The 22,998-nt window shown below is 51.0% G+C and overlaps 1 long non-coding RNA gene across 1 annotated transcript; it reads left to right on the top strand.

The window, feature by feature from the left end:
* The first annotated feature begins 348 nt into the window (after positions 1-348).
* Positions 349-22,135, top strand: LOC308195778. Its single transcript, XR_013951847.1, has 3 exons — positions 349-449; positions 635-4,295; positions 19,295-22,135. It is a non-coding gene; the product is annotated as an uncharacterized lncRNA (long non-coding RNA).
* Positions 22,136-22,998: the final 863 nt, after the last annotated feature.

Consider the following 22,998-nt stretch of genomic DNA (forward strand, 5'->3'; position numbering starts at 1 on the left):
TGACTTTGTTTCCCTTTGCTTGGTCCACAGGGGAGCATGCAGAGAAAATCAGGAGTTTGGCGAGGCTGTTTGTTGGTAAGCCAGACCGCAGCATTTGCTATAGCGGTCATAGATCAGCCTGCTCGTGGAAAGGGGCCCTTGTCTGAAGATTCCCCCTCATGTCCCATTGACTTTATGGATAGTCCTCGGGATCTTGTCTGAGCACATCCAAATGTTTGTACAGCACCTGATGCAAACAGGCTGTCGTCCTGCTTCATTCGTCAAATGATAAATAACATAATAATGCTATAATTGAAGTTATTCACACAGACAGTAATCATCTGGTGATTCAGTATAGCGCAGACTTGCTAGGTGGAAGACTACACTAAGCTTATGCAGAGATTTCTATCTCGCCCATCAGTTTTTGCACGCTAAATATATTCTGAATTTACGAATGCTGAAGTCTTAAGGTGAGATTTTCTATGCTTGGGCTCAACCCAAAAATGATTCATTTTCGTAATGCCAGAACAAAACCGTTCAAGCACTTTTGAGTTATGTGAGACTGAAAGACAAGGTATTGATAATGTTGCTATTAACAGTTGAATCAAGACTCCCTGACAGCACATATAATAATATTTTTTTATTTATTGAGCAGGGAGCAGCAATACAGGCGGAGGCGGAAGACAGGAAACTTTGGAGAGTTTATGCCTGCTAGCAAGCAACACCTGATCCAGAAATCAGGCTTTGGCGATGTGCAGCGCACGGCAAGTATACTTGAATTAATGCCTGAGACCTGGCTGATACATACCTCATAGTTAATCTGGTTACGCGGGGTTTATTTCACAGTCGGAAGTTCTTGCACTGGAAGGGAGTCCTGCTGGGGTTTTCTGAGCACACGACTGAATTAATGAATGAACGAATGCAGCTTGCCAGCCCAGATTTAAATTGCTTACTAGATCAAAATCTGCTCGTTTTCTCTGTCCTTTTTTTTTCCTTTTTCTTTTTTTTTTTTTCCCCAGCCTCTCTGTCTTTCATTTCATTTATTAACGTATTTAGGAAAACAGATCAAGAGCACAGAAAGTGCCCGCGGGCGTCACCAAGGCAGCGAATGCAGATAAATGGCTGGGTTTTGTGCTGGCCTCAATCCTGGCACGAGGCTTTGAGCCGCACTTCTGGGCAAGAGGGACCCTGGCAGGGGCTGGCGGTGTTGGCTGCGGGTGTGAGGGAGCCGCGGCCACTGGCAACCCCTTTCCACAGCCCCTGGGAAAAGGACGGCATTAAGAGCTCTGCTTTGAAAGGGCAGGCAATAAACCCGGGCTGCTTTGCGGGAAGGGTCACGTTGTTTCTATCTTTCAAATCCATGCTGCCTTGGGAACTAGCCAGTTGTCAGATTTTAATGGGCGCTTGCAAACAGTGTAATATTTTGATTTATTTGGCCACTGGGCAGATCTCCAGCCTGCCGTCTTGACTGCGGTGTTTGTATTTTAATAGGAGTTTTAAGAAGGCTTGGTTAGGGGTATTTAAGGTAGTCCCTGAGCTTTCATGTAGACTTTCTCAGCCCTAGTCAGAAACACAGCACTGCAGAGATGTGGTGGCAGGCTTTTAGGAAGCAGAGAAGCAGGAATCCTGTAGGGGTGCCCTCAGTGATGCCCTCCTGAAGCCTTTTTTTGGATGAGCGAGCTCATCTCCCACTGCCCGTAGCGTCTGATTTCGCATCCCAGTGCCTGGACTCCTTAACGCCGTGTCCAACCGTGCTGCGCAAGGCCGGGATGAAGGCAGCCCTCGCTCCTCCGCAGAGCAGCGCGCTCCACCCTGAGCAGCTTCGGCAGGGCATTGGGGAAGGCAGGACGTCTGCTCACCCCCCCGAGCCCCCCAGCACCAGCTTCGCAAGGGCTGGACATCTCCCTCCGAGCCCTGGCGCTGGATGCGTTGCAAGGAGGTAACGTATGGATGCACAGAGCTGGAGGCAGCGAGACGCCTTCCCGGACTCCGGTCTGCATGCTCATGAGCAAAGGGGATGGGAGACAAATGTCGCTCGTTCAAGGTGAAGGGCAGCGGTGGCATGAAGGAAAAGCCGCCTGTGCTCTGTGCCGAAGCCTGGAGACCCTCCTGAAGATTCACGGCTCTTCATTTTTAGCGGTGTCTTAGACAGGAATTTTAGAGCTTGTGAAAACAAGAGGCTGATAAATCCATGGGGTTAATCACGAGAGAGCCTGCCAATATATCCAGGTGTCCTGAGCTGCGCTGCCAGTGCTCTTCCTCACCTTCCTCCCCCTGTGCTGCGGACAGACCCTGAGGAGGGATGGATAGCTGTGCTGCATGGTGCAACGCAGGAAGCTGGCATGGCGATATTGACCAGGTTTCCTTTGCTCATCTAGAGACTCGACTGCGAATTTGAATCCAGGTCTCCAGAGGTACAAGCCCAGCGTGCCCACACCGCTCTGCCTGCTGCCGCGGACTCTCCCTGCCTGTTTGGACCCTGACCCCACTGAGGAGGATGAGGCAGGGTCGGCACCAATGTGCATTTCTACTGCACACCATCCCAAAGGGAGCAGAAGCACTTCAAAATGAAAATCTGCTTTGATCTGTGGGACTCAACTCTATTAAATGAGGAGCTGAAGAAGTCACCTCTTTGGACTTTGGAGGGCCATGGTGGCCACGTAATTAATACTCTCCGTGGGGCAGTTCAGTCCCTGAAAGGGCAGCCGCAGCCCAGAAGCAGCTAAAGCAAGGATGGTGGGTGATTTCAAACGGCACCTCGAAGGCCCAGCATGTTGGCAAACTCCGCAGCCATTTGGTTCACAGTTTCGTCACAAAGCCCTTTAGAGACAGCGAGCTGCACATGGCCACCCCTCTTCCTCATCTGCCTCCCCTGTGGGCACACAGGGAGAAGAAGGGAAGCCCGGGCAGCGCTAGGTGGTGTGCCCACAGCTACCTGTCCTCCAGCAGCTGCCCTGGGAGGGGAAGGTGTGATCTCGGCATGCCGCAGTGATCCACCCAGGAGGATGGGAGCACGAGGAGAAACATCAACACACCTTGGAAAAGGGCAGGCAGTGCCCAGGCGCTGAACAGTTGCGAAGTACCCCATTAATTCAGGAGCAAAGAGGCAAAAAGCAGCCCGTCAGAACTTCAGACTTCACCAGCTTGCTGTACCGAGCATCCCTTGAAATGCTAATTAAAACGAGCTGGGGGAGAGGAGCCTGCTAACAGGATCACAGCCTCTCTTGGATCGAGCAATAAACATGTAGTAGGCATCCATGTTTCCCTGTATGCATATTTTCCAAGCCGAGTTGACTGTAAATGTTGCGGTTGTGTGAAACCCACACAGAGCAGGATGCAAACACAAACTAGAAAGAGACGCGAGGCCTACTCACGAAGCTGAAAGAGGAAAAACATGACAGCCTTTGACATATAAATAAATAACTGCCTGAAATGAGGGCTAATTAACTTGCAATAAACCAACTTAACCACTTAGGGGCAGCGTTAACACAGAGTTAACATGCAAAACAAACCTGTGTGTTCTCACCTGGTTAATTTAGTATGCACCGTGAATATTCATCGTGCACCAAATACTGATCCATCAACACACTGAGTGATGCGGTCTGTCAAACCCGGGAGCGCAAGATAATAGGGGTAACTCAGCTGCTGCTCACACAGGGTTGACTTTGATCATTTGGTGTCTCTAAACACATTCATAGATGTAGGACTTTGCTTCTTTTCCTCTGTCAGGGTCACGGAGTATGTTCTATACAAAGATTAAACCTAAAAAAAAAAAAAAAAAGAGAGATAAAAAAGGGCTTCACTTAAAATAAACAGAAAGATGGTGAAATAGAAAAAAAGCTGTCTTTGAGAAATGCTGCTCTTGCATGCAGGAGCTGAAAAAAAACCCACATTTTGTCTCCATGGCCACATTCAGTGTCACTTCGCTTTCACACAATATGTTTCTTTCTCTCGTACACATTCAAAATAATCCAGGTTCCTTGGATTCATCCCTCTGAAACATTTCCTTGCATTGAGAAAGAGCTCAGACCCACTTCAGGTGTGTTTACACTCCCCGATCAGAACAAGTAAATGAAGGAAAGGCGTTTTCTTCGCGTGGCTTGACTAATTTTAGTTAGCTCTGGCAGGTGGAGGCAGCAGGAAAAACACGGTAACCTGTTTCTTTTATTTGTTTTATTTTTATTTTTTACAGCCTCCAGGCACTGCCACTGCCCTGGCCAGTGCTGGGGCACCTGGGTGCCAGCTCCTGTGGTGCTGGGGTGCCCGGTGCTGCCTGGTGAGGAGCAGCAGAGCCTTGCAGCCTGGAGCAGGTGCAGGTGTGTGATCGTGTTTCTGGTGGATTAGCCGGGGCGCTCGGTGGGGAACGTGTGCCAGCTTTGTGCTTTGTGGCTGGGAGAAGACGGACGATACCTGATCTGGCATGAAGTGAGCTCGGTGCAGGGAGACGATATTGAACATGGCATGAAGTTAAAGTGGGGTGGGTAAGCAATATCTGATCTGGCAGAAGAAGCTGCTGGTACAAAGTTGGCCTGTCAGAGCCATTAAAACAAGTTCCAACCAGCAGAGTGAGCGCCATGTGGCCAAAGCATTTTGGTACCAGGGAGCGCAGAGCCGAATTTACCACGTTGCCCAAACCTGTGCTCACGAACAGAGTGGGGAAGGTGTGACCACCCTCACCGACATGCCTCTGTGAGGAAAGGCGTTGGGATGGGTGGGGAGGCGAAGGTACAGGGATGTCAGATACGGACCCTGTCCAGGATTAACTATGCCCTGGCAGCAATTGCAGAGTGGATTCTGCCCTGGCAAAGGGCTTCCGCCATGGCTGGCGGTGGTGCTGGGGTTGCTGGCTGGGGGTGATGTGGAGGAGGAGAGGGATGTGCTGCACTGCTGCCAGCACCGCTTCTGCTGAGGGAGGGGATCGGGCTCCAGAGCCGCTGCCCTGCCAAAAGCATTAAACTGACTGAAAGGCACTCCCGCGAGAAAAGGAAGCAAGCAGGCTGTCAGAAGAGAGAGAGAAACAACGAGCCCACTGTACAGGATCAGCCACAGACCACCCTTCTCCACCAAAGTGATATTTCTTCTTTCACCTGCCTCAAGCGGATGAAGAAAGCCAATGTTCAGGCACTCGCGTCCTATAAAATTTTCTTCCAGGACAGCCAGCGCAGCCCAGCGCCACAGCTCCTAGGAACTGGAAGCAGAGTGGTGGGGCTGAGTCGCCATGCGTTATGCTGAATATTTACCCCTCATGCACGCTATTTTATTTTAAATCTAGCGTGTAATATGCTTTGCATCTAGCATGTTGCTCTTGTGTGTTTTTCCCTTGCCCTGCCTGCCTCTTGCTGGCAGCTGCCATCGGGAAACAAAAGGCAGCTGCCAGTTTGAGTGAACATCTCTCTCTCTTTCCCTTCTTGCTCTTGGAGCTGATGCAATGCCACTTCACGGGCTGGGTGGCAGGCACTGATGTGAGGGACTTTGCTGCCCTCGGGATGCTTGGGCATGCGGTGCCTCCGAGACTCGCTGCCAGAGCTCGCAGCTACGTGTAAGCTCCTGAGCCTGGCTCGGCAGTTGCCAAGAGGCAATTGGCTGTCGTCCTGCCAGCGCACCAGCTCAAGCTATCTCCGCTGCAGCAATTGCCCATTTCACAGGATTTAATGTTGCTGCTTTTGGCAGAGGTGACAGTTTATTAAGCACCACTTTGGCCTTCTGCCCCAAGGTGTGTAATCGAATGCAGGGATTTCTTGCTCCAAACAGGTGGTGTCCCAAAATCAGATGAAAAAAAGCCTGAAAGGAGAGATTGAACTGAAGCAGCAGTTGGAAGACGAAACTCTCTTGTGTCAAATTAAAATGCTGTGGGGAGAAAGAGGGAATAGACCCTCACCTAGACCCTCGGGCCAGCTGTGAACCTAGGATGCTGCTGTCCTTGGGCCAGCATGTGAGCTGCTGTGCATGTCGAGGGATAGCATCTGAAACTCCCCCAGCATATTTATCCCTTGGCACCTTTTACAACTAACTCCGTGATCTTGGAGACTCTGGAGACCATCTGAGAGACCAGTTCAGCTGTTTTTTCTGGAGCTGGAAAGTATGGAAGAGATGTTTCTGCTTTTCTTGGGGAGCCTTTACCCTGAACTATAATCAGAACATGCTTTGGGAAAAAAAGTTGAACTCTTGACTGCTGTAAATAGCCATGGGTGGGATAATGCCTCTCAGAAGGGAGTGCTTCCTGCTGGGAGAAGGGCAGAAATGAATTGAAGTTCACTGGAGCCGCGGTCATTGGCATAGGCTCAGCATTTCCTTATCTCTCCCGGCTATGGCGGGGCTGGGGAAGAGGTGAGGCACACAGGGCAGGAAGGCTGTGAGAAACCAAGCAAGACCCCAAACGATACTGTAAAAGGAAAAAGTCAAGCAAATGCACGCCACAGTTCCAATCAGGAAAGTTAGGAAATGAGATCCGAAACACCCCAGGAGTCTGGTGTGTGCTGGAGAAGCATACTGAAATAAATTCTCATGCAAGCTGTATCACCATGATTGTCAGAGAAACTGAGCCCCACTCCATTTCCTTCACGGCAATTTTCTTTCAGACAGCTCCTTTCTTTTTTTTTTTTTCTTTTTTCTTTTCTTTTCTTTTTTTTTTTTCTTTTCTTTTTCCATAAGAGAAATGGGTATCCCCACATCATTCACTGTAAGCTCTTTTGCTGAAATTATGTGAACTGGGGGTTTGTTCTGAGGGATAGTTTGGGAAGATCCTCGTTTGCCTGTTTTGCCTGATAATAAAGTCCAAAGCAGACATTGCTTTCTTAAAGCAGAAGCTAAGTGAGGAAAAGAATTTGCAGAGGACAGGTCTGGAGTCCCTGAGGAGCTGTCAGGGCAGGGGAGAAATCACAAATGCAGGTGGGGAGGTTGTGCTTTTTATAAACAAAGAGCAAGCTATGCTTCCGAGGTGAAGATGACTGCCTCTAGATTAAGGAGGGCTGCGAATAAACAAAGAATACAGGTTCATCGCCATGAGCAAGAAAGGGCATCTTGCGTTGGTTCACGCTGCTGACTTGCCTCTCAGATAGGCAGGCACTCACATAGCTCCTTGCATTGAAAGGGTGTGCTGCAGGAAAACAGAGGCAGAAAAAGGGAGGCACGAACATTCCTGCCTTGGCTGCCATAGTTCCCCTTGCCTGAGCACATGGATGGTGTCCACAGTTTTTTTTCCAGTTCCAAAAGCTAGGCAGAAAGTACGGTTTATGGAAATGTCTCCAGTTTGATTGATCTGAGCCACCTGCTAGTCAGTGGACTGTGAAGCAGCAGCAGTGTAAGTTAACGGCTGGGTTCCTTCGGGCTGCACTGTGGATCCCCTGATCTTGTGCTCCATTTCCCCAAAGTTGTGCTGCGAGACCATCAGCAAGCCCCACCACAAGGATCAATGTTGCTGGTACGGGACATGGGGCCCAGACCCTCTCTAGTTTACACGATGTGTTCGATGAGAGGTGAATCATGGTCCTGCTCTGAAAATCCAGCTATTTATTTTAAGTCCTGCAGCACTGATGAGTTAACACAGCTATGACCAAGAGTGAACGAGGCAGATCCTTCCCCTTTGTCACCATCTGCACTGGCAAGTCAGGGCCAACAGCTGGGCCAGATCCTGCTCCTGAATGCTATCTTTTGCCATTGCTTTGGCTTCTTCTGTGCTAGCTAAGGAGCTTTTCCTAATCTAGGTAATTTCTTACTAGCCTTCCCCTTTGCAGAGCTCAGTTTAGCAGCTGCCCTGAGAGCTTCTGCTCCACATCTCTGCCATTGCAGCTCTGCCCTATGGTCACAGTTATTTGAGTTTCCTTTCCAAGATCCTCTGTCCTACAGAAGGGCCTCCCTGGCCCCTTTTTCTTTCTTAATATCCCCTTTCTGCCCACTGGCACTCTGCCCGTGCCTCCCTCGTGCTTTCTCCCACCCTATCCTCCTGGTGTGCACTCTGTCACCTAGGACACACGGGTTACTTCTGGCCCAGGCAAAGAGCAGCCCCAGGACCCTAAACCAGGATGTTTCATCCTGTGACACGATGACCCTGGGCATCTCAGGGATGATCTCAGGCACTAGGGATCAGGAGGATCTCAGGAGGATCTCACAGAGCATGGGGGGGGGGTTATTCCCCTCTGGGTTTTGGCACACTGCGGTCAACAGAAATCCTCCAAGTCTTCACCTTCTGTGAGCCTGGACCTCTGTGCATCTTGGAGAGAGATGCTGCTGAAAAACAGGTGAACAAAGCCACCTGCCTCTCTCTGACATTCCTTGCTCAGAGAGAAACTGGCTTATGTTTGACTGATCCCCCCTGCAAAAGGGAGAGAAAATCATTCCCTGCACTCAGAGGAAGAGTCAGGAGTGACAGTGAGGGTGAGTCAGACTTCCACCTCCTAAAACAATTCAGTAGTCATTCCCTCATAAGATCAAAGAAAAATACTTCTTCTACAACCCTCTTACTTGCCACACCTTCAGCTGAAACTGAGGTGTGTACCTGACAGTGTAGAAATAGCCTCTGCTGACCTCCATCCTGGGGGATGCTTTCAGTGGTACTGTGCCGAGCAGGGATGTGTGTGACACAGCAGAGACCCAGCTCGCCCTCCTGTCCCCTGCCATGTTCCCAAGGAGCGATGCTGGGATGCTGGGACCTGCTCTGTGCTAAGCCCTCTGTCCTGGAGGAATCAGCAAATCATGCTACCTAAATGCTCCCTGCAACACAGCCCCATGCAGCCGTTCCACGTGCCAGGGTCGAGGCCTGAGCCTTGGTCTTGAGTTTTGAGGCCAGATCCCCACACTTGTGTCGTACCTTTCTGTGTTTTCAGCTTGTAGTCAAGGCGAGCCAGGAACAAAACTTAAACTCATGCTCAGTCTCAGGGAGAAGGATCAGGGAGCGTTACAAGCTCTGAGGAGCCCAAGCAGCATTGCGGAGGACAACTGAAAATGCCAAATGCCTCAGTGCCGGAGGAGATCACAACCATCCATATTTATAGCAGGACTGACAGCAGTGAGCCATGCCAGCAGGGCCATCCCGGGGCCCTCCCTCCCCTGCCCACATGAACCTCCCTTCCAGAAACTGTGGCTATGGCCTGGGATGTGTAGCTGGGTAAAGCTCAGGCAAGCAATGAAGCTTAAAAGCCTTGATAACAAATCAAGAAGAGCAGACACGGTACAGGGTGTAACTGTGAGTTTTTGGGATCCAGACCACATATCTGAGGCAGTTTCACTTCTAAAAGGTCCCAGCTAGGGGAACCTTTCTGGGGGGCTTGAAGTTTACGGTGAAAATGTGCTGTCACTCTGAAGTGAGGATGTCACTCTGTGAGGACGTGGTCCTCCCAGAAACAGAGTAACAGTGAAGAAGCCAAGTCCTGGTCGTTTGTACATCTCAGCAAACCATGGAAATCCCTTTCATTTTTTTTTTTTTATCAGTAAAAGGCTCTTCTTTGGGGGGGAAGGGTAAGCTGGGCTGGCACACTGTTGAAGCCTCCCTTTTTAGATACCTTATGACGTCCCTTTTATCATGTCTCCCCCTGACCTGTCAGACCTGTCTGCTTCTTGAAAATGCACTGGTGAGGCTGAATTTCAAGAGCCTCCTTGCGCCTGTTACTTGCTTATCATCCATCAGAGAGGAAAGCAGAAAACGGGGATGCTGAAGGCTCAGATACAAGCAGCCCGCGCACGTGCGGTGCAGGATGATGGCTTAAGAGGGTCAAAGCTTGCTCTCCCTCAGCTGGACTCATGCTCTGCACAGCCTGGGACGTGTGGCCTGATCTCTCAATGATTTTGGCCTCAGTAAAGACTCAAGATCTGGCCTGTGGGTTTTTCTTTAAGAAGATGAGAGGGAACAAAACCACAAAGCCTCCTCGTAAAAAGCCAAACTTCCCGAGGCAAAGCCAATAAAAAGCCTCCCAGCTGTCCCCACTCCTGCAAGCCTGCACGGGCTCTGCAGGCAGCAAAACCCTTTCGCACTGCCTGCGGGGTGCCGGGGGCCGCAGGACATCCCTGCCCGTTGTGCCTGTCCCGCGTGAGGTGCCTGGCGGAGGGCTGACTCAGCGGCAGGCAGCGGTTTGTGTAACCTCCAGCAATCCATTATTGCAAAGGGGCTTTCAGGAACTCCTCCGTGCCAGGCGCAGCGAGGGTTATTGATTGAGGAGACAGTGTAAATGCACAGAGAGGCTCCATCCATTAGGGCCGCTGCTCTCCACCAATTAGAAAAAAATCATTACTCAGCAGCCATCAATGGGCTCTGCGCAGCGCTGGAGTGCATGAATTCAATCTATCTTCTCCCACCTCCCTGAAAACTTAATGACAACTATTAGAGCTCCGCTGAATGCCCGGTGTGTACAGAAGCAAAAGATTCATTTGGTAATCCTAGTAATTACGACACCATAGGAGAATACATGCTAAATTGAGACGAGGGTGCAAGGGGGGAAGACACTGAATTCCTGTGTTGTGAAAGCCCTTGGTGTGCTCAGCCTGCCCCCAGTCCTTCCTGCTCACCTGCTGCCTGCCCTCCTCCCGCAGCCCTCGGGTGGGCTTTCCAATGTGCTTCCTGGGTCTGCTTTTCTGCTTTTTTCCTCCCCTCCCCAAAAGGGAAAAACCATTTTGTGAAAGCAGATTGGAGTGGGGTGGCCTGGGAAATACGCGAGGCCGATGGATGAGGCACAAGCCAAGCAACGCTGTTTGACAGCATGTCCCTGAACGATGGAGGATATGAATTCCCCTTAGCGAAGGCCCATAGAACCGCTCCGGAGCCTCGTTGGCATCGTACACACAGGGTGTGATTTATTTTCTCTGCCACAACCCCCTCCTTGCCCCCACTCCAGTCGTTTCATTTACAGGAGGCATAGCGGATGCTGAGGGAGACCCTCCTCTGCCTCCTTGCCGATGCATGTCACACCAAGTTACGAGGAAAGCAAAGTCCCAGGAGGGAGTTTTTGGAAGAGCTTAAGGATGGATGCAACGTGTCATTGAAGTTGAAAGGTGCAGTTACTTATAAGCGATGGTGCTGCTCACAGGCCTCCTCTTCTCCAAGCTGGGAAGAGGTAAAGTCCTCGTTACATGCGGGGCATTGCTGGTATTCATCAGCAGTCAGGGCCCCGGGACTGCTGTCAGTCATGCTGGGGTACAACACCGCACCTCCCAGCTGAGGAGCATCTGCCACACCACAGACAACTAGGCACGTGGCAGATTTCATGAGGATAAGGGACAGCTGATAGAGGGAAATACTGTTCCCCTTTCAGCATTCTCCCTCTACAGGAGCTGGCCCTGCCAGGCCCAGCCCGCACAGCACCAGCCGGTGTGAAGGGGAGCGCTGCTAACACAATGTCCTGCCAGTGCCTGCCCAGCTCAAGGCCGCTGGCCTCGCAGGGGGTGATGAAGTTGGGTCACCACGTCTCTGGCTAACCTCCATATTTCCATGCTCAAGACTTTAGCCACAAGCCATGTGAGAGGCCTCAAAAGCAGTTGAGAGTGACCAACATTAGGCGTAGGCCTTTGCTTGGGCTCCTTGGCTTGGACGCGTTGTAAGAAGAACGTGGAAGGTACTGCAACACCCAACAGGCGGAAAATACATCAAAGGGGAAATGACACACACAATCATAGGACAATTAGGGAAAATAATGTAAATCTTAAAGACTCTAATCAGTTTTTATTTTGGTTTTAGTCAGGCGAGGCCCTTTAAGTTCGGCAAGATTTAGTAAGCACCGACTGAAGGCCTCAGACTTCAGCTGATTGTTAAGAAAAATTAAACCTCCCAACTTTCTCAGAAACAAAAACAGAAAAAGAAAGTCATTAAAGTAGGCCATTGGGGAGAACTGTTTTCCTCCTTTTGGGTAGGTCACATGAGAAAGGCACTGAGGGAGAGGTCACCCTTCTCCACCATGTTACACAGCATAGGACAGCCACAGGGAGCCCTCTCCTTGCTGAAGGCCATATTTGCCTTCAAAAACCTCAGATAAGCAATGTCTTAACACCCATCTTAATGTTATCCAGCAACAATGATGAAAAACCACGTGGCTACAAGCCTCATACACAATGATACTGCAGCCAGGATCTGTCCCGCAGACTCACACACCCTAAGTCAAATAGTTGGAGTGACACAGGTGAATAGATTACACGACAGGATTATAATCCTGTAATGTCAGCAACCTGAGGTGACTCACACTCTGGCATGATGACCCTTTCATCTCTGTCACCATGCAGATTTTCATGACAGGATATATTAAAGAACAAGTCCCCCTGAACAAGGGAAAAGGATATATTGTGGTTTCATACGGGGACTGGTTGCCAGACTCTGTGAAATGGGAGATATGACAGTTCAAAAAGGGCATTCACAGGTTGGAGAAACCCTCTCTTAAAGCCATTGCTGGCTGCAGAAACCTGTAAAAAGTGTAAAAGAAATGCAGCCAGCAACGAGGTCTCCTTTGCCAGTGCCACTGGCTGTAACAAGAAGTAGAAACAATGAATTACTATGGATTTAATTCTGCATTTGAGTTCAGCCAGCATGGAAGATGAACTCGAACCACCATGTCCCAAACCATGTGGAGCATTCCCCAGGATCTGCTCAGATTGTCCAGTGCAGAGAGAAGGAACTGACTGGGGACCAGGCAATTTCCTGTGCACCTGGACACGCAGGCTTCTCAGACAGGCAAAAGGGTATATCTCAGTAAAAGTCAGTGACAAGAGCAGTATGTGGAAGGCACTGGCAAGAAGAGAGGGTTGGTTTCATCATGAGATACTCCAGTACCTTCTTGTGCTTGCTCCTGCAACACAGACTCTGCTTTTTGGCAGGGGAGGGCTCCTGAGACAGGGATGCTGGAAAAGGAAAGACCACAACAACCAGCTTGGAAGACAGTCACCCTCATGGCCCCAAGCAGGGATGACTTCTGTTCAGCCATCCCTGACCTTGAAGCGTCCATTGGGAATCAGCGCCAGGAAGGGCAGCACGTGAGTCCATCTGATCTTATCCTGCTCGCGGGGAAGGTGCTGGCAGCTACCACACGTGCTGTGGATCCAGCCATCTGCTGCTGAAGTGGGGTAGCTATGCGGAGGCCCAGCTGGCAAACAGGCTGATGGCCAGCCGGCCCCTTATGTAGTGAGGAAGATCTGCAGGTTCAACACAGATGGCCCCAGGAGATGGTGGCTGTTGGCTGAATTATCTTGATATGGCAGTGAGTTTTGCCTGTACCCATGGGATGCAACGGACCAAGATCACAGGTGGCCCAGGTGAGAAGCTCTGTGAATTGGGCAGGATGCTATCAGAGGACCAAGCATGATCATGGCCCTTCTTTTTGTGACCCAAAGCCATGGTGGCTGCTAAGGTGGACTATAGGGCTCACTATCTGATTGCCATAAGTTGGGGAAATGATTAAATTGAGCAGGCGGTGCTGGGTGCCTGATATATGCAAACATGCTTTTTTCCAAACCTTGACCACTGTCCTACAAGCTTCCTTGTGAAGACCTCAGCAATGCGTAGAGGGGACAAGGGCAGGTACTGAGTTGATAGCACTGGCCATTTACTACAAACTGCAGGCTTTGGAGGACAGAAGAGGATATATTGGATCCTTTGAGCAGTGGGGCACTTATTGTATTTCTCTGGCATTGGTGCGCAGAGAATGGTGTAGAGGATGATTGCTTAGAAATACATTTGCTAAGCTATTTGCTTAAACTACAGAGTCACTTGGGCACCATCAGACAGAAGGAAAGCCATGAGCTCTTTCGCCAAGAGACTATTGATAACGCCCTTGAAGAGAAATCTTAAAGCTCTAGGACCATTTGCTGAGTGTCCTTCTCCACATTAAGTATGATTATTGTATTTAAGGGGTAAGGACAGTAAGATTTAGGGTCATAGTTAAAAAAAACTCCAACCCAATAAGGACACAAAGCCAAAGCTTGAGAAGAAGCATGCATGTTACAACAAATACACAAATTATTGCTATTTTACAATTTTGCCAAAGTTAAGACTGATTTTTTTGACACTCTGAACAAGACAATGTCTCCAGCATATACCACCAGAGTAAAAATAAGCTGAGATATACCTCAGTGTGTGCCTCAGGATAGCAGGCAATTTCATCTCCAAGATTTTAATTCATCCTAAATGACAGACACACATCCTGAATGTCTTCTAATAAGATGACATTTGTCCAAGTTGTGTGTCTGCAATTCCGTAGCAGTTTGAAGCAACGGAAAAAGAAATATGCAGAGGGGCTGCCTGCAGATATAAGACACTGTTTTGAAACCGTACAGTATCCTTTGCTGTTTTGCAGGATGTGTGTATTTTCATCATATTTATTTACATTTGGAAAAGAAGCCCTCTTGATGGTCCAATCCTCCTGCATTTGGAAATACTTCAGTCGGAGCCTCTCTGGGCTCCTTTTCAGGCTTCTCTTGCCTTTCATTTTTAACTATTTTTTTTTATGGCATTTTAAATGTTTCTTGCTTGTTATAGGTGGTTGACCTGCTCCTTCTGGATCCCTGAACCAGTTTTGTTAGAGGAAACACCTGACTGGCAGATAGGACAGGAGCCTTGTTTTGGTGGGATCCTTGCTTAGGTGTCTTCCCCTCACTCCTTGCAGTATTTATGAGCTCTCTTTTAGCTGCAGTGTCTTTCCCTCCCTCCTAGAAAAGTGTGTCCTCTTTTCTATAATTTCCTTTCAACACCTACAGAGTGCTTCCCAATCTGTCAACTGTTTACAACTCCCTCTGTGTGTCTTCTCTCATCCCCCACCGTTGTGCTTTTATCAGTCATTCCTTGTCTTCCCCAGCTCCGTTCTTCTGCTTCCTCATCTTCTGCTTCCCTCCTCCACCATCACGGCGCCCCTCTTTCATGTCAGATGTCCCTCTGCTTCCACCTTTACCCTCCGTGCTGTGACTACGTCCTGGTGCTAACTGATTTGCTGTTGTGTGGTGGTGCAGGTCTTCTCCTCCTCACTTGGTCCCCGTCTGACACAGCATAAATGCCTCTCATTACTTTGGATTGCAGACCACCCAGTGCCCCCGGCTCGTCTCTGGCTTGGGGGCAGGATGTAGCCCCATTGTTCCTTTCAGACTGAGCACCACTGCCTTGATAATATTTGCCTCTTCCTATCACTCCCCCCCTGCTCTGCAGATACCAGCTATCATTTCTCTCATATCAACCAATGGATTAGCATAAACCCAACTGTCTTTACCCGTATTTACCTCGGAGAGATTGTTGCTTCTATTTCAGACCTGACGAAGGGCTTGCATTCCCAAAAGCCGTGCTGTTTTCCCAGCTGCACTGCTTTGTTTAATGAAAGATACTACCTCTGCCTACAACTCGTCTATCCTTTTCGGCTAAAGACATGCTGAGGTACCGTCTCCCTCCCTTCATCCCTGAGACACATCTGCTTTCTCTCCTCTCTCGCATTCAAAGAGATGTTTTCTCAGAAAGGAGAGGCTTCTTGCCGTCTCCCTGGAGGCAACATCCCTGTTCTGTCTCTGCTTTCAGTGAAATCCATGTTTCTGGAAAAGTGCCTTCCAGGCTGCCATGAGCAACAACAGAGGGCCCACCAGCTCCCTGGAAAACCAGACAAAGAGGTTCCTTCCAGTGGTGATACGGGGACTACATACCCATTTTCCAAAGTAGTGGGCTGGAAAGTACTGGCAAACTCACACCAGTGTTCCCACAGTGTTTGAAGTAGCAATTTTTTTCATTGACAAATTGCATTTGTCAATGCAATTAGACCAAGGCAGCATTACAATCTGAAAAGTCTCCCCTACCCAGCGCTGCCAAAATTACTAGGTGCCGAGGCCACGAAGTCCACAAGACTCATCTCGTGCCTCACTTGGCATGTCTCCACTGCAGGATCTGCTGTGCTGCTGTGTTTCCTGCCCCTCTCTCCAACAACAGGGAGACTTTATCTGCATGGAGGGGCCTTATCTGCGTGGAGGGGTCCATGCATGGCTTTCTCTCCACCAAGTGCTGGAGCAGGGCAGAGCTGCTGTGTGTGGGGCAAGCAGGAGACCGAGAGGGGAGTGGATAAAGGAAGGGATTGCTCTAAGGAAGGGAGTTGCCAGCGTCTGTGGGTTGGGGTGTGAGAGAAGGGAGAGGCAGCACCAAGCCCTCCGGTGCTGTTGCTCCACGGGCTCTGCCACAGATGCAGTCTCTCAGTTTCACTGCCCTGGTGTAACTGGACCAACTAAGCAGTAAAGATCAGGTGGGGATAAAAAGAGAAGCTCTGGCCTTCACTTGGGCTCCTGCACCTTCCCAGCTCGAGCCCAGAGGCTCAGTAGAACCGCACCACTTGATGCTGCCGCGGCCCTTCTCTTGGTATCAGTGTCATGAAAGATTCAAATGGCATTGTCCACCTCCAAAGCTTTTGCAGCGTGAATCAGTTTTCCTATGTGTCTGACTTGACACACATTCCCTGACCACTTGGAGGTCACAAATTTAATTAAACCTCTGTGAATAGTAGCAGACCTCACAGAAATAAAGGCCTTAATCCAATCAAGCCACATTTGTACTCCCTGTATTGCATCAAGCATGGTCAAAGCAGAAGGGACAGACCGTGGCGAGCTAGCAGGGCCCCAAGAAGTTCCTCCGTACACTGCCAATTATGGATGATAATGTGATTGTGACACTTGCAGACAATACAAGCAATTTCTCAAACTGGAGGTCCAAGGCTTGGTATTGTCGTGCCCAGCTAGCGCAAGAAACACGGGAGAGATCACAGCAAGCTCTTGGAGTGAAATGGCTATGGCTTTCGGGAGAGCTATCATTTCTCGGGTGGAGATTAACTTTAACAGCAGCTGGTACGAACCTCTCACCGAAGTCACAGGTTTGCTCTGTAGTCATCAGTTATGGGGGAATCTCATCCCTTCTCTTCCTTTCCTTTTCTGTTAAAAAATAAAAATAATTAAAAAAGGAGAGGCAGAAACAGCCTGTTGCCCTAGGAAGTGCTTTTAATCAACCTGTGCAACGCTAATTAATTTTGCATAACGTCTCATGCTGCATTCCACCCCGGAGGAGGCAATGCTTGATGTGTGGGCCAGGTGATTCACTGGTGATCGGAGGAGCCAGCTGCATTTTTTTTTCTGAAGCTGCCAGCAAAGTTTACTGAAATTTTGAGAGGAGGAAAACGTAACAGCGTCTTCACGAGCCGGTCATCTTCAACCCACACACAGGTCGACGCTTGCAGAGTTTTGAAATTTTAGCAAGGCAGCACGATGTCTTTGCTAAAGATTTCCCAGCGTTCACTCCAAGTACAGGATTCCTACGAACCCAGTATGGTAAATATTATTTCACTGATCAGATTAAGGAAGATGCAATCTGTAAGTAAAATTGCACAGCGCTTTGAGGCATTTTCTGTGTGAGAGGCATGTTGCTAACTGCCAGAATATTAGCAGATTGGGCCTTAACTGTACACAGTTAAGTATACATATATATATATTTAAACAAAGCTCTGTAGCGAGAGAGAGAGGCATACAGAGGCAGGATGTGGTTCCTGATGGCAGGTTCTGGCTAGGAGAAAAAGCGCTTGAAGTGTGTAGCAAGGAGATGTTGAAGGATCTTAATGTCTGAGACCTCAAGGGAACCTAGGAACAAAGAGCTGTGCGCTTCACAAAAGTCTCCATCCATCCTGTTTAGGAACAGGACCAGAAAATGGAGTGGGAATTGTTATTACTCCTATGTTACCCAGGCTGTGGGAGCAAATTGCAAGCATGCTGATGATCTCTGTGCTTTAATGCTGTACAGAGAGTAAAAAGATAGTGCTGGTCCCAAAATGTTTGTAATGAGAAAGCAGCAGGGACACTGGAGGGCAAGCACAACTTCTGCTTCGTGGTTTTTGTCGGTAGAGCTGAAGTTTTGCTGCACCTTTCCTTGCGCTGGTGGAGGAGGGGGAGCATGTGCCGACTGCTTTCATCGGAGTCACTCAGGTTGAAAAACGGGGCTTTAAAAGGGAGCGAGCAGGAGAGGGACGGAGCCGTAACATTTCACAAACCATTTCACTGCCTGATGAGCAGCCTGGGATCGGCAGCGGCGTGCACGAGGTGGCCCCCTGATGATTCTCTTCCAGGGATCTGCCCGGGAGAAGGCTCCTGCCGCTGGCCAGACCGAGCACCGAGCAGCCACGCTCTGCTCCTGGTGCTGCTCTGGGCTCTCTGCTACGCTCGAGTTCAATAGGCTTTGCCCCTGTGCTCATTCGGCTGATTAAAAGTCATTTTTTTTAAGCCACCAGCTTGTGAGCCACAAGGATCTGTTCGTTATTGCTCAGCCGTGCTGCGAGATGCTGTCTAGAAGTAATTAATTGGGCAATGCTTTGGAAACGCGGAGGAAAAACATTTTCAGGGGAAAAAATAATGCAGAATGGGGGGAGGGGGGGCTCACATTTTCCCTTTGAAGTGAGGATCTTTCACTGAGAGGGAGGGAGGCACGACCAGAGGAACAAGCTTGCTTGTTATTTTTATGATGTTATTCTCCACAGCTGTATGGATAAACACGTAACTTCAGCCTGTTTTTTCCGCCTCATTTTAAAAATAACCACAGGAGCGGGACGTTGTTAATGAGAGTTGGTGGCAGGGCGTATTTTTTCAGGAGGGGGACGTCTGCCCCTCGTCCAAACCCTTGCTGTCAGCCGGCTCACGTGCAGGCAGTGTCCCTGGGAGGTGCACGCCGCCTGTGATGGGAGGGCGAGGGGCTTCTGGTACCGCTTGCGGAGCGTCTGCTCCCTTCCAGCTAGACCTCCAGTCATCCGGGATGTTAACAGCGACCAAAGTTCACGCAGGGAAAAATGGTGGGGACCCAGCAGCTGTCGGGAAGGCTTATTTATATCCACGTGGCGGGAGCTCGGTGACGTTGGCAATTCCCCCCGCGGGGTCCCTCGCCCAGCTCAGCATCAGCTGCGCTTTTCTCCCGGGCTGCAGATGGGGTTGAGCGGCACTGAATCCAAACCAACTTTTTAGACAGAGCTTTTGGCATCAGCAGCCAGGCAAAGCTGCCTTTAACAGCACAAATTGCCCAGGCCACTGATGTCCTGCCTGCCACCCTTCCTCGAGCCTGCAGGGCAGATGCAGTCGCCTTGCCCCGAGATGGCAGCGCTCAGCGGGTCATTCTGGAGCCACCCTTCTCACAGAGGGATGAGGACGGGGTATAACAGGAGCTGTCAGACAGCTGGAGCCAGAGGGGGACATGTGGGCAATTCTGTACGGAGATCAAATATGCGTGGATGTATCTGTGTCTCCAGGCAGATTGGACACTATATATTCCAATATACACGTAAAGGCACGGTATATTTTGCATGCCTTTAGCAGATTTGGAGCTGCGAGGCACACAAGCAATTGACTTTCTGTTTTGCAGCATGGAATATGGGCAGCAAATTCAGGGAAGAAAATGGAGCGTGCCCCTTATCACGCAAAGACCCCCGTCTCCTGTGAGATGTCTGCCAGAGATGGCTCGTACCCAAAGGCGAGGCTGCAGAAACTCCTGGGAGAAGAAGTGACAGCAATATAAATAATAATTAATAAAAGCATCTAATAAAAAGTCTACTGTCACTCCCAGCGTCCACCCACTCTGAGGCGATCCAGCATCAGGGCTTCTGGCAAAGCACAAGCAGCCTTGTCATCTGTGGCCCTGAGGGAGAGGCAGACGATGTCCCTGTGCTCGCAGGGGTTTGGCCCGGACTCTCTTGTCCCACCAGCAGCTCCCGGTGACACGGGGCTGCGTGCACAGAGGGTGACAGTGACGGCTCTGGTGTGCTGGGACACCAGACGGGGCCGTGGGATTGTCGAGGTTGCGAGTGATCTGGAGTACCTATGGAAAAAGGATGATTCAGCGTCGGAGGAGCAACTGAAGCTCCCCAAAAAGCCGGGAGGGAAGCGGCGTTGGTCTGTGAACGTGCTGCTTTAAAGGCTCGCCGCGTTCCTGGCCGAGAGCGCTTGGCTGGGGCGGCGAGCTCAGGGCTGCTCTCTGGGCCGCGCTTAATTGCGCTGCGGTGCTTTCGTGCTATTTTAAGAAAGACTCTGCTCTCGTCAAAATTACCAGAGAAGCAGGCATTCCCACACGTCCCCGTCACTGCAAATGAGTGGGCAAGCCTCCTAAAATATCCGGGGGGGGGGGTCAGCCCCCCCTGCCAGCAACCCCCCGGCGCTCTGCCCCCCCATAACTAATCTGCCGGCGTTGGAGCGCGCTGGCTGGCGGTGATGCTGATCGGGAAGGGCAGCTCAGTGAACTGGCAGCGAGGCGATGCGAAGGTCACCCGGGGATCCCCGGCTGCGGGCGACGGGCAAGCAGCCGCCCCCCCCTCCCCAGCCCGGGGGGGGGGAAGAATGGGGTGAAGAGAGGGCAGAAGGAGAGAAAGAGCACAAAAGAGCGCGAGGCATTTAAATAGCTGGCTGCTGGGACGCGGTCCGGGCCTTTTTAGATGCTGGGGCTGACACCTCTGAATGAGCTGACAGCGCCGGAGGATTACGCTGGCTAGCGACTTGCTGTCCCTGCCAGTAGGCGCAAACAAATAGCTGATTGCATCGCGGCCGGCGTTATCAAAATGGCTTTAAAAAGGCAGTCAGCTTGAGTCCCCCTCTGCTCATTAGAAACTGCGGTGAGTCACTCACTGTGAAAAGGCTCGCCACCAAGTTGCTTGCTCCCCTAACCCTCCTTTTCTGCCCTTCTCACAAATAAATCCCTTATTCAGCTGGTCCGTCCTCTGCAATCAAGTAATTCCTTATGCCTGCCACCCACTCTGCCCGGATTAACCTCAGGTGGTCACTCCATTGCAGGTTTCTTGAAAGGCACTGCCTCCTGGCAACCTCTTTTTGCTTTTTATCCCTAAGCCTGGGTTTTAAAATCCCTCTGTGTATCTTGAACCGGCAAGGCTCTTTCCCCACGGGCTCTGCTAGCGGTTTAATAGCCTCTTGTTTCTCTTCAGTGCCGGTGCTAGCTGTGCCCAGCCCTACTGATGCTGGCTGCGTGAAGAGCACTGCTGGGGAGGCCGTGGCTGCTGCCGGGCACCTTTTCCACCCGCTGCTGCAGGGGGATCCTGGCTCCTCGAGCCCGCAGGGCTGCTTTCCCGAGCCCCCGCGCCCGGTGCCACCCTCCTGTGGGGAAGTTTCTGCTGCCTCTTGGCTCTGTCGGGCTGTTCATCAAAAGCACCGGGATGAGTACTGAAAATCGAGGAAAGGAACGCTCTGGCCTTAATGTGCTGCTGATGTTATCGCAGTGTTTCAAAGCTCCGGCCAAAATAAAAAGACTTTCCTTCTGCTAGGTGCTGCCAACGCTTTTGTAAGGAATCGCTCCCCAGTGACCATTGTTTGGTGTAAGCGGGCAGGGAGGACTTCCACGTCTAATGGAGTATTTGAAGATGCAGAGATGCCTCTGATTGGATTTCCAGAAAAAAACCAAGGTCTCACTCTCGCTGATTACAGGAGAGAAAACTAGATCAGAGGGAAGCATTAGAAATGCCTTTAAACAGAGAAATCAGCAAGGCTTCCACATTCACTGAAGAGGCGGTAACGTTTCGGGGGCGTGCGGGGAATCTGTTTTGTACTGCAAAGCCTCGGCTTTTGGGGAATTATTTCATCTGTGTCAGCGTGTGCTGTGCTCCTGCCTGCAGTGTGCAACAGCGCTGCATGCAAAGGCTCCGCTACAAATCCCCGCGTGGCTCTCGCTGAATCCCGGTGACAGCAGGGAAGGGGAAGGTGCTCCATTTCCCTCCCAGCCGCTGCTCGGGATGGGTACGGCGTGTGCTGCCAGCCAGACGTGCTGCTCTATTACTTGTGCCTGAGCTTTGCCCGCAGCTAGGAGCAGTCAGAAGAGCTGCCCCGGCATACGGTGGCCTGGGGAGAGCCCTGGCGTGCTGCTGCAGGGCAGGCACCGCTCTCCTGCCGCGGCTTTTGGCTGCCCTCGGAAGGCGGTGCTCGGCGTGCTTTGCGTTCACGGCCGCACGCTGAGCGCTGAGGTCCTGCCCTGGGACCACACAGGGGTAATTTGGACTCGGGCTTGGGCCGGCACGTGAGAAAATCCCCTAGCAGAGGGAGCGGGGATGGTGCATGGCAGCTGCCTGGTGCCTTGGCCGGGCGCCCCCGAGTGTGGCCACTGAGCTGCGGGCATGGGGCGGTGGGCCCAGGGCCATTGAGGGAGCAGCCACGTGAGACCCCAGTGCAGGCTTTCTCTGGGGTTGAGAGGGATTAGCTGGTATGACAGCTTTTTCTTCAGCTTTTTTTTTTTTTTTTTTAAGCCGTTGCATTCTTTCTTAATGTGCGTTGCAGCACAGCTGCTCGCAGCGATTCAGAGGGCACGCAAGGCTCAGCTCCCAGACCCGAGGCTTGAAAAAGAATTACAAAGCACCTTTTTCCATAGCTGCGTGGACAGTTTCCATAGCTCCCTCACTGAATTCACACCGAGGAATGACGGTGCCTTACGTGAGATGTCCCCTCCATCTGAGACTGAGAGGTTAGATGCTGCAGCCTCCCCAAAACCAACGGGATACCGGCCCTACCAGTTCGTGGTTTGCTACTGTAAGACAGCTGGACCCGTTTCAGCCCAGGGAGGGGAAGGCTGAGTCAGGAAGCAGCCAGGCAGGCGAGGCGGGACGGGCTGCTGTGAGACCTTCCTCCGCTGGTGAAGCAGCTGGGGCTGGACCGGTGCCCGCGGATAAACGAAAGCAGCTCCACCACTGCTCTAATTTATGCCCGACTGCCAGTGGCCCCGGGGCTTTTCTGTCAGCCGGGGCTCAACCAGCTGTGACAGCAGCCTCCTTTCAGCCTCTCCTCCGGCGCTCGCTGCTGTTGCCAGCGGCTGAGAGGGATGCGGGTGCGGATGGCCCCAGCATGGGTCCCTCTGAGCAGGGCCCTGCCATCTTCAGGGCATCTGTGCTGCTCACCCTGGTACCTTCTTGCCAGGTCGGAGCCCGTGTTTCAACCCTTCTGAGTGGAAAGATAACCCTCCTCACCCGGTACGTGTGATGGTGCTTCGCTCTCTATATCTGCCCATATGATGCAAGCAGCAAACTCCCTTGCAAACCACCCACAGATCACTCTGGAGTCGAAAAGCCCAATCATGAAGAC

This window comes from Anser brachyrhynchus, assembly GCF_964034855.1.
Source record: "Anser brachyrhynchus genome assembly, chromosome: 1".
NCBI lineage: Eukaryota > Metazoa > Chordata > Aves > Anseriformes > Anatidae > Anser > Anser brachyrhynchus.